The 8373-nt window shown below is 59.9% G+C and overlaps 1 long non-coding RNA gene across 2 annotated transcripts; it reads left to right on the top strand.

Moving 5' to 3' along the window:
* LOC110398738 lies at positions 1022 to 7400 on the top strand. 2 transcript variants are annotated; one of them, XR_002438584.1, is made up of 3 exons: positions 1022 to 4534; positions 4698 to 4794; positions 5559 to 7400. It is a non-coding gene; the product is annotated as an uncharacterized LOC110398738 (long non-coding RNA). The 2 variants fall into 2 exon arrangements; XR_002438585.1 differs by having other exon boundaries at positions 5241 to 7400.

The raw sequence follows: 8373 nt of genomic DNA, 5'->3' as shown, positions 1-8373 counted from the left end.
CCACCCAGCAAACCCATCCGGCTGCGTGGCGGTGGCGTGGGCTGGGGGTGCCGAGGTTGGGAGGGGGCTGCACTCCCACTGCCGCTTGCCTGCCTGCTCCCGCTGCCTTCTCCGCCGCTGCACTGCTCCGAAGTCACAGCGGTACCGGCGCCGCCGCGGTACCGGAGCCGCCGCCGTGCCGGGGCCGCCCAGTGTCGGGACCGCCGGAGCCGGCGCCGCGGCTCTCCGCTCCTCCCCTCCTCTGCTAAATCTGCCCCCCCCACATCCTTTCTCCCACGGGAACCGTCTCCGACAGCACCCCCCCCCCCCACTCCAGCACTCCTGTACATCTGTGCTTAGGTCGGGATTTATCGGATCCCTTTCTGCCTGCCCTTAAATTCCTGTCCCCCGCTGGGTGTCCCCTGCTGTCCCCTCCTGGGGTGCAGATGACTCCCCCGGCACACCCTCAGTCCCCATCAGACCCGGCCAGCGGGAAATGGGGGGTCCCTGTCCCTTCGGGGTAAGTTTCACCCCTTATCCCTTTTCCTCTTGCGGTAGCCCCCTGCAGTCATCGGTGCAGGAGGGGTTGCTGTGCCCCGGGCTTACAACCCTGAGCTGAGAGCAAGGCCGGGTGTCAAGGGGGCATGGAGCAGGGGATGGGGGAGCACTGCCCCCCCCGAAACCAAGCACAGAGGTGACTTTTTGGGGAGGGGTGGCAGTGGGGTCACTGCCCTGTCCCTGCTGTGGGTGACCCACTCCCACTGGCTCCTCTGTGTGGCCGAGCCGTACCACTCCAGCAGGGAAAAGGCAAGTTAAAACTCCCTCCATCCCTCCCATTCCAGCAGGGAAATCTGCACAAATCCAGTGTTACCTTGGCATTTCGGGGCTGGGGCTGAGCCCGGCTCCTGGCAGAGCCTGCGCGGGCTGGCACGGCCCTCCCTGGTGCTGCACTGAGACCAAGCCAACTCGCTGCAGCCTGAGGAGCAATGCCAGATCCCACTGAGCGAGGCCGTGCTGCAGCCTCCGGGTGCTGGGCCTTGGGGACGAAGGCTACAAAAAGGGGGACAGCACGGGACACGGCACTCCCCAGCCTGTGCTGTCACTCTTCCAGACCCGGTGACACCCGTTCAACTCACTGCATCCGTTCTCTGCCAGGGCTGGAGCAGAGCTGTCGTGCTGGGACCACGTAGGGGGTGAGATGGCGTTGGTGGGACGGGGCGCACGAGGGAAACTGAGGCACAGGGGCGGCTCTGCGGGCGGAGCGCTCCCCGGAGGGCGGTGGAGATAACGCTAAAAATACGCCGGGCGCTTTGTTACCGGCGACAATAGCCCGCGGTATTTTTAGCTGTTGTGGCGTGAGCAGCGCCGTGACCCCCCCCCGGCCAGCTGCCCCAGCCCGGCCCCCCCACGGCCTCCGGGGCTCGGGGCCGCTTCCCGGTGCTGTGGAAACGGTAACGTTAGAAACTAAACACAAACACCTCCCGGCTGCCACCCCCGGCTGAGTCACGGCGATGCCGGCTGCCCCCGCCCCTACCTCCAGCTCCGTACCCGTGCCCCATCCCTGCCCTAAAACCAGTGCCTGGCACCCCCCGGCCAAGCCCCACTCTGGGATTGCCCCCCATGGAGGATACTGCTTCCGCTTTTCCCCATCTCAGGACTCCGGGAGCAAACCCTGCTAGGTGGCATTGCTGTCCCCAGCCCCATGCCATGGGGACACCTCTCACTGTCCCAAAGCAGACCCCGAGTGGTGCCCGGCTTCCAGCCCTCGCCCCCAAACCTGCCAGCAGCTGCGGCTCTGGCACAGCTCCCACTGTCCCCATCCCATGCCAGGGATAAAAATAAACAGGCAGGGGAAGGGAGAGGCAGCAGAACTGCAGCGCACCCCGACACCGGGTCCTCTGCATAGGGATGGCCAGGCTATGGGGCTCTGCCATAGTCCCCGCTGCACCAAAGTGAGTATTCTTTTCCCACCTCATCCGAGGACATGGGACAAGCAGGGATCCCAGTTGTCTTGTGGGGTCCTGGGGTCCTGCTGGGTTTTGGGGTCGTTTGGGGGAACCGTGGGGCAAATAGAGCTGCAACCCCATAGCCAGAGCCACACATACTGGCATGGCCACTGGGAAAGGGTGATGGGACAGTGGCCGTACCGCCTCCTTCCTAAAACTGAGCAAAGGTCTCTGCAGCCGCAGCCGTGCCTATGTTGGGATGTTCTAGGGCTGAGGGCGGATTGCGTCGCAGCTCAGATTAATTAACACCGAGCAGCTCTGGATGCCGGCCCAGGCTGCTTTGCTGTTTTCATTTTTGCCAGCTCTGAGTCCTGCAGTGTCCGCTGGGTTCGGTGTGAGCCAGGAGGGGAGCACCCAATGGCAGCTGATGTGGCCCACACTTTTTGACCACAGGGTTTTTTAATCCTCTCCCTATCTTAGTGCCCAGCCCCAGCTCACAGCCCTGAAAATTATCTCAAAAACGGAATTTTTAAATAAAAGTTGTGAGCCTGTCTGCCTGTGTGCGCGTCCGATTGCGTTCTCTCTGTCCCAGCCGCCTGTAAATTTAGCTTTTTCCATCTCCGGTTGTGTGAGCTGGGCTGGTGGCCAAAGCCCTGCACAGTGCTGCACAGGACATGATCCCCATCCTCACATGGGTGAGTGGGTGTGCAAAATGCGTGTGCAAGGACAGGGGGTGTGTTTACACACGTGCCCAGCCGGGAGCATGCACATGCATGGGGGGCTCACGCAGGAGAGCACGGGTGGGCTGCAGTGTGCTGTAGGCAGGTTCCACCAGAGGGTACCCTGTATCCACGGGACCCAAACCTGCGCTCTGTGGAGGAATGTGGGGTGGGGGACAATGGGGTGCCCTTGCTCTGAGGTGTGTGGGCTGGGGGCTTGGAGCTCTGGCATGAACTTCCACCCCCCCCGCCCCCCCGCCACTCATTGTGACTAGGCTGAGACCTGAGCAACCTCATCACTGCTAACAGCAAGGAGTGGAGGGAGCAGGGATTTCTGCTCTGTGCCCCCTCCCAGCACTGTGAGCTTAGGGAATAGCATTGTCCCATGCGTGTGGGTCAGCCTCCACCCCCTCATGGCCCCCCCAGCACAGAACAGCGGGCCCTAGGCGATGATCCCAGTCCCTCCCACCACCAGCCCAGCCCCTCATCACAGCTGGAGCACAGCTGTCCTCCACTCCTTACCCCAGCACTGCTGTCTTCACTTTGAGACAGCAGTGGTCCCGGTGGACCTTGCTGAGCCACATTGGGGCCAGGCAGGGGGACTGGGGCAAGCCTGGCCCCGCAGCGCCTTGAAACCAACCCAACTTGCTGGGGAGGCCAGACCTGCTTGAGGACTGGGGTTTCCATGGTTGGGCAAGCCTCTCCCCTAGGATGGGCCCCATTCCCAAAACATAAGGGACCCCTTTAGCGTCCTCTCCTTGCTGCTAGGTGGGCAATCCCTGTCGGCTGTGCCTGTCTCCAGAGGCATGAGACCTGCAGCTCCACTTTTTCCGGCCACCCCAGAAAGAGACATTGTGCCTTTAAGACACAGCGCGGGGCACAAAGCAGCTTTGTGTCCTGACTTGCTGAGTTTTCCCAGCACGGCTTTGTCCCGGGACATGTATGGGCACAGCGTGCTCAGCAACACAGAGGGACACATGGCTGCTATATTGCAATGCAGGATGGACACAAAGCAGGGCAGGGAGCAGAAGCAGCAGAGACGGCCAGAACCCATTGCTGGGCATGGGGTGGAGCCTGGGATGGGGGCAAGGAGACAAGAGACGGGATTGCTTTCACAATGCAGTTGGGGGTAACAGAGCAAAAACCATCCGTCCATCCACCCATCTGTCCCCATGTCCCCAGTCACCCACCCACCCCACAATACCACCCCACCCCCATTCCCCACCCACCCCTCACACAGGGGCTCTCTGAGGGGTTTCACCCCACCGAGCTGTGCGACCTCAGAGAGACGTTCCGGTCCCCCAACAGCCACAGCAGGACCGCAGTGACCCCATTGGCCGTGGGGTGACCCCACGGGCGCCTCATAGCAGCACGGTGGGGACATTCGTGTCCCCGTGCCATGGAGGCCGCTCCGCACAGCGTCCCGCTGCCCTCCGTGTTTTCCCTGCAGCCTTTTGTGTGCGTGGCGGCGTGGCAGCGCGCGGGTAGGCCGCATGGCGCCCGGCCTTCCCCACCTCCGTCCTCCTCCCCCCGATCCCCGCCTCCCTCAGCCGCCATTTCGCAGCGCCGGCATCGCCCGCTCTCCACATCATGGAGGACCACAGTGCAGGGGGGAAACAAAGAGCCGCGGCCTGCACCACTGCCCCGCGCGTCCCCTCCTGCCGTCTGGGGCAGCAGGGCACTGTACAGGCATTTAATATTCCATTCCCTTCTCCATCCCCTCCCTGCGAAGGGGCTTGGCATCACAATGCCGTGCAGGTGGGATGCTCTGAGCCCACGTCCCGCAGCAGGGCTCGGAGCAGGGAGCCATGCCCCCGGCACGCACGCGGTGATGGCCATAGGGACCCACGTGGCGCCCACCCCTGTGGGCTCCTGCCCAGCAGCACAGGGGTGAGTTTGTTTTTCAAGCATAAATAAACATCAGAGCCGGGGATGGAGAATTGAGTTCTTCTGGTTCTGGAGGGACCCAAAAACACCAAGCAAGGTTCCCAACTACCACTGCTATCTGCAAAATCCTACAGCCCAGGGGAACTACTTTTCCTTTTGCTTTCAGGTCCGTTTTCAAGCTTCCCTCTGTGACTGCAAAGACCAGAGACTGCGAGAACCAAAGTCCTGCACGCAGCAGACCAGGATGCTTAGAGAAACACTGGGTAATAGGGACAGTACAAAGGATGTGCCCCATGTACCCACAGTATTTTCCATAAAGCAGAATACTCAATTTCCTGGTCAGGATGGGAAACTCAGGGCAGCTCTGGGCTTGGGGGGGTCCCAGCAATGACAACAGCAAGAATGGGCATTTGGGACCCCCAGGAGGGTGCTACTGCAGGGCAATGCCAACCTGCCATTCCAGCAGCTTGGTATCACTACTGCGCGCTGTGAGGCTGGATCCATAACAGCCGGGCTTGGTGCCAGGGTAGCGCTCAGCCCCCAGCACAGCAGAGCATTCCAGCCCCTTGTAACAGCCCTGAGGCTGCCTTGCCTTCCCCATGCCCCACTACCCTAATTCCAGGCAGCTGCTAAGTTTCCTGCTACAAAGGTTCTTTCCAAAGTCTTGCTTATCTAAAATATTTATCTGCTTTTTTTTTTTTTTTAAAAGACTGAGGGCAACACCATTTCCAGAATGGATCAAAGCTTATCCTTCAAGCAGAACATGATGGGCACCCTGTGTGTGGCTTCTCCACAGTCTAATATGGGGTTGTGCTGCAGGGCACCCCCCAGGAAAAAGAATCCACCCCACCCCCAGCTGCACTTCGCCCAGCCCTGCTGACCTGAGTGTGTTTGCAGATTTCTGCCCCTCCATCCACTGGGATGGAAATGTGGTCAAAGTTTATTAGAAGAGTGCCAGCTACACATGCATGTGCATGTGTCTGTGCATATATATAAGCAAAGCACAACCTTTGTTTTGTTTTCTTAGGAAGCCACTCTGCAAAGCAAGGCCACGAGCAGAGGAAGCCAACAGGCAGGAAGAGGATTGACTGTGTTTGTGTTTCTAAACGTGTGCTGCTCCCAGCATGGGATGGCAAGTGGGGAAGGAGGACACGGGGGCTGCAGGGGCAAAGTGCCACCATCACGGTGACTGTCAGGAGATCATACTATAGCCAAGCTCTTGGACTCATGGACACTGTCCCACCACCACCACAGTGACCCCAGCCCCATCCTAGGACACCCATATGTCCAGGCTATAGCAGCAACAGCAGCACTGGAAGGAGCAACAGCTCTGGGCAGGAGCCAAAGTGGTGTCTCAGGGCCAGGAAAGCTGCGGTGACTCAGAGGCAAGAGGGGAAATTGAGCCCCACTTTGGCCCCCCCACAGCTTCTCAGCTGGTTTCCTGGCTCCTTTCAATTTGCGTAATGGACCTTGCAAAGGGGGAGCAGCTGAGCTACTCCCCCAGGGACACTGTGTGTCCCACAGTGCAGCAGGATCCCAGTGTCAGCCCTGGCTCCTGCTCATGCTAATGGCTTCCTGCACATGTTGCTTGCAAGGGTCTGCCCTTCGAGATGTCAATTCTGTCCTCTGCTCTCACAAGACTGTGAGGGCACAGAGCTGTGTCATGCAGGTGGCAGAGTGGGTGACATGCCTTTGGGAGCAAAGAGCAAACTCAGCTGGAAAGAGTGACCAACAAGCTGATCCCTTTCCCAGCTCCAGTGCCACCAGCGTGTCCCCTTCCAGCCCTGCCCCATAGTGCCATTTGGGGACAAACTCTGGAAAAGTGTAACACAGACTGGCTCCAGTGCCCATGGTGCTGTTGGTTGGTTGGCTCCAGCCGTTGTTGTTTAGTCCAGCTTTGCAGCTTTCAAGGCCTTGGCACAGCTCAGGGACTGGAGCAGCACGTTGGCTAGAAGGCAGCGCTGGGGCTGAGGGGGGGTTGGAGAATACAGCAGGTCCCAATGCCACGGGGCTGGCTGAGGACTGAGCAGCACTGTGGTCACTGCCCAGAGCCGCCACTCGTGGCAGTGCCCAGGGACAAGGCAACAGGAGCTGCAAGGACACCCTGGTCAACTTTAAGTCACCCCAGAACTGAGAGGGGTGGGAGCTGCAGGGCTGCTTACTTCCAAGTGGGGAAACTGAGGCAGCCCCCCAGCTCCTGCCTTGTACCAGGGCACGCCCCACCAGTGCCCCCCCCAGTCCAGCCAATGGGAGCAAAGCCTGGAGGCTCTCATCAGCCCTACGCAGCGCTGAGCCCCCTAGCGACCCTACACCAACAAGGGAAGCCGTGCCCCATTCCCAATAAATCCGGGCACTTCCACCAGCAGGCAGCACCTCCAGCACAACACGCTCAACACAACACCCCCAACCAACCCAGCAGCCCCTGCCATAACAAACCACCAGGTGCAAAGGAGGAAGGAAACAAGGCGGTTAAAAGAAAAAAAAAAAGCCCAAATAATAATTTAAACAGAAAGCAACAGACCCGGCATAACAGCAAGCAGGGCGAGCCGAGCTGCCGCGTGTTTATTCGGGTGCGGGAGAAGAGGAAGAGAAATACCTGCCCGGAGACAGCCGGGGTCCCTCGCAGCCGCCCCGGCCGCTGCCCCCCGGCTGCGGGGACGGACGCGCCCCGGCCCCGCCGCTGCCGCCGGGCTGTGGTGCACAAAGGGCTCCGCTTTTAAAGCCCACGGCCCGATTTCCCCCAACCCCACCGGGCCCTGATTGGTTGGGCCGGGGCAGCGCTGCCGGCTGAGCCCCCCCCTCGGCGAGAAAGGGGTGTGGGTGAAGGCGGGGGGGGAGAGAAAGAATATATATTAAAAAAAAAAAAAAAGCCAACAGCGAAGGAGAAAGTGCAAACCGGCCCCAAGCAGAGACAAAATCCCACCCGGGATGCCTCAGCGTCGTGCCTTCAGCCCTATGCCTCCGCCCGGCCCCTCCGCAGCCACCGGCCCCCGCTTTGCTCCGGTCACCGTTTTCGTTTTTTATTATTATTTTTAATTATTATTATTTTGGAAGGGGTGTCCGGAGAGCTGTGCTTTCCCAGCTCGTCGGCAGGGGGTATGCTTGTACCGAAGAACGCAGCCCTTTGGTCCCGGCTGCCCGCCCCCAGCCCTGATCCCACCGGCAGCGGTACGCCCGGCCCCGGGAGTGCGGGAGGGCTGGGGGGGACCTGGGGGGTCTCTCGGAGCTCATTCGACGCTGGAGTGTCTGCTGCAGGGGGTCCGGAGTCGGGTCTGGTTCGAGATGCTCGTGCCCTGCCTGTTCAGCACCTTTTTGGTAGCCAAGGGTTGTTCTAGCTTCGTGAGCCCTGAGCAATGTGCTTGACCCAGCTACAGAAAGGGAAACTGAGGCACAGAGCTGTTGCACAGAAAGATCCCGGGGCAGATCCAGCTTCAGCTCTCTGGAGAAGCACCGAAGAAGTTTGTGGTGTTTGTCCCAGCAGCGGGGATGGGGCAGTTTTCACTCTCTGGACCTCAGGCTGTGAGGGCATAGAGATGAACAGGGATGGGAAAATGGATGGGTTTTTGTTTGGTGTCCAAAACCTTGCAATATCCACTCTAACATGGAAAGTTTCCTGCCCCACTGTGCTCCAGCTTGGGTGCTATATAAGAGCATCCCAAGCTCAAGCATGAAGCATTCCCAACCTGATTTCTTGCATTCAATAGTTTCTGGGGTGTGTGAGTGAAGCACATGCTTTCTAGGGTGCTGGAGGAGCAGAGCCACAGTGGGAGCACCGTGTGGCATCTACATGCATGTGTGTGCTGTGTGTGCGTGCATGTGTACACACATGTGTGCAGAGCAGC

The sequence above is a fragment of the Numida meleagris genome, chromosome 4 (assembly GCF_002078875.1).
Source record: "Numida meleagris isolate 19003 breed g44 Domestic line chromosome 4, NumMel1.0, whole genome shotgun sequence".
NCBI classification, from domain to species: Eukaryota; Metazoa; Chordata; class Aves; order Galliformes; family Numididae; genus Numida; species Numida meleagris.
Note: the sequence above shows the minus strand (reverse complement) of the source record. Positions and strands in the feature narration are given on the sequence as shown.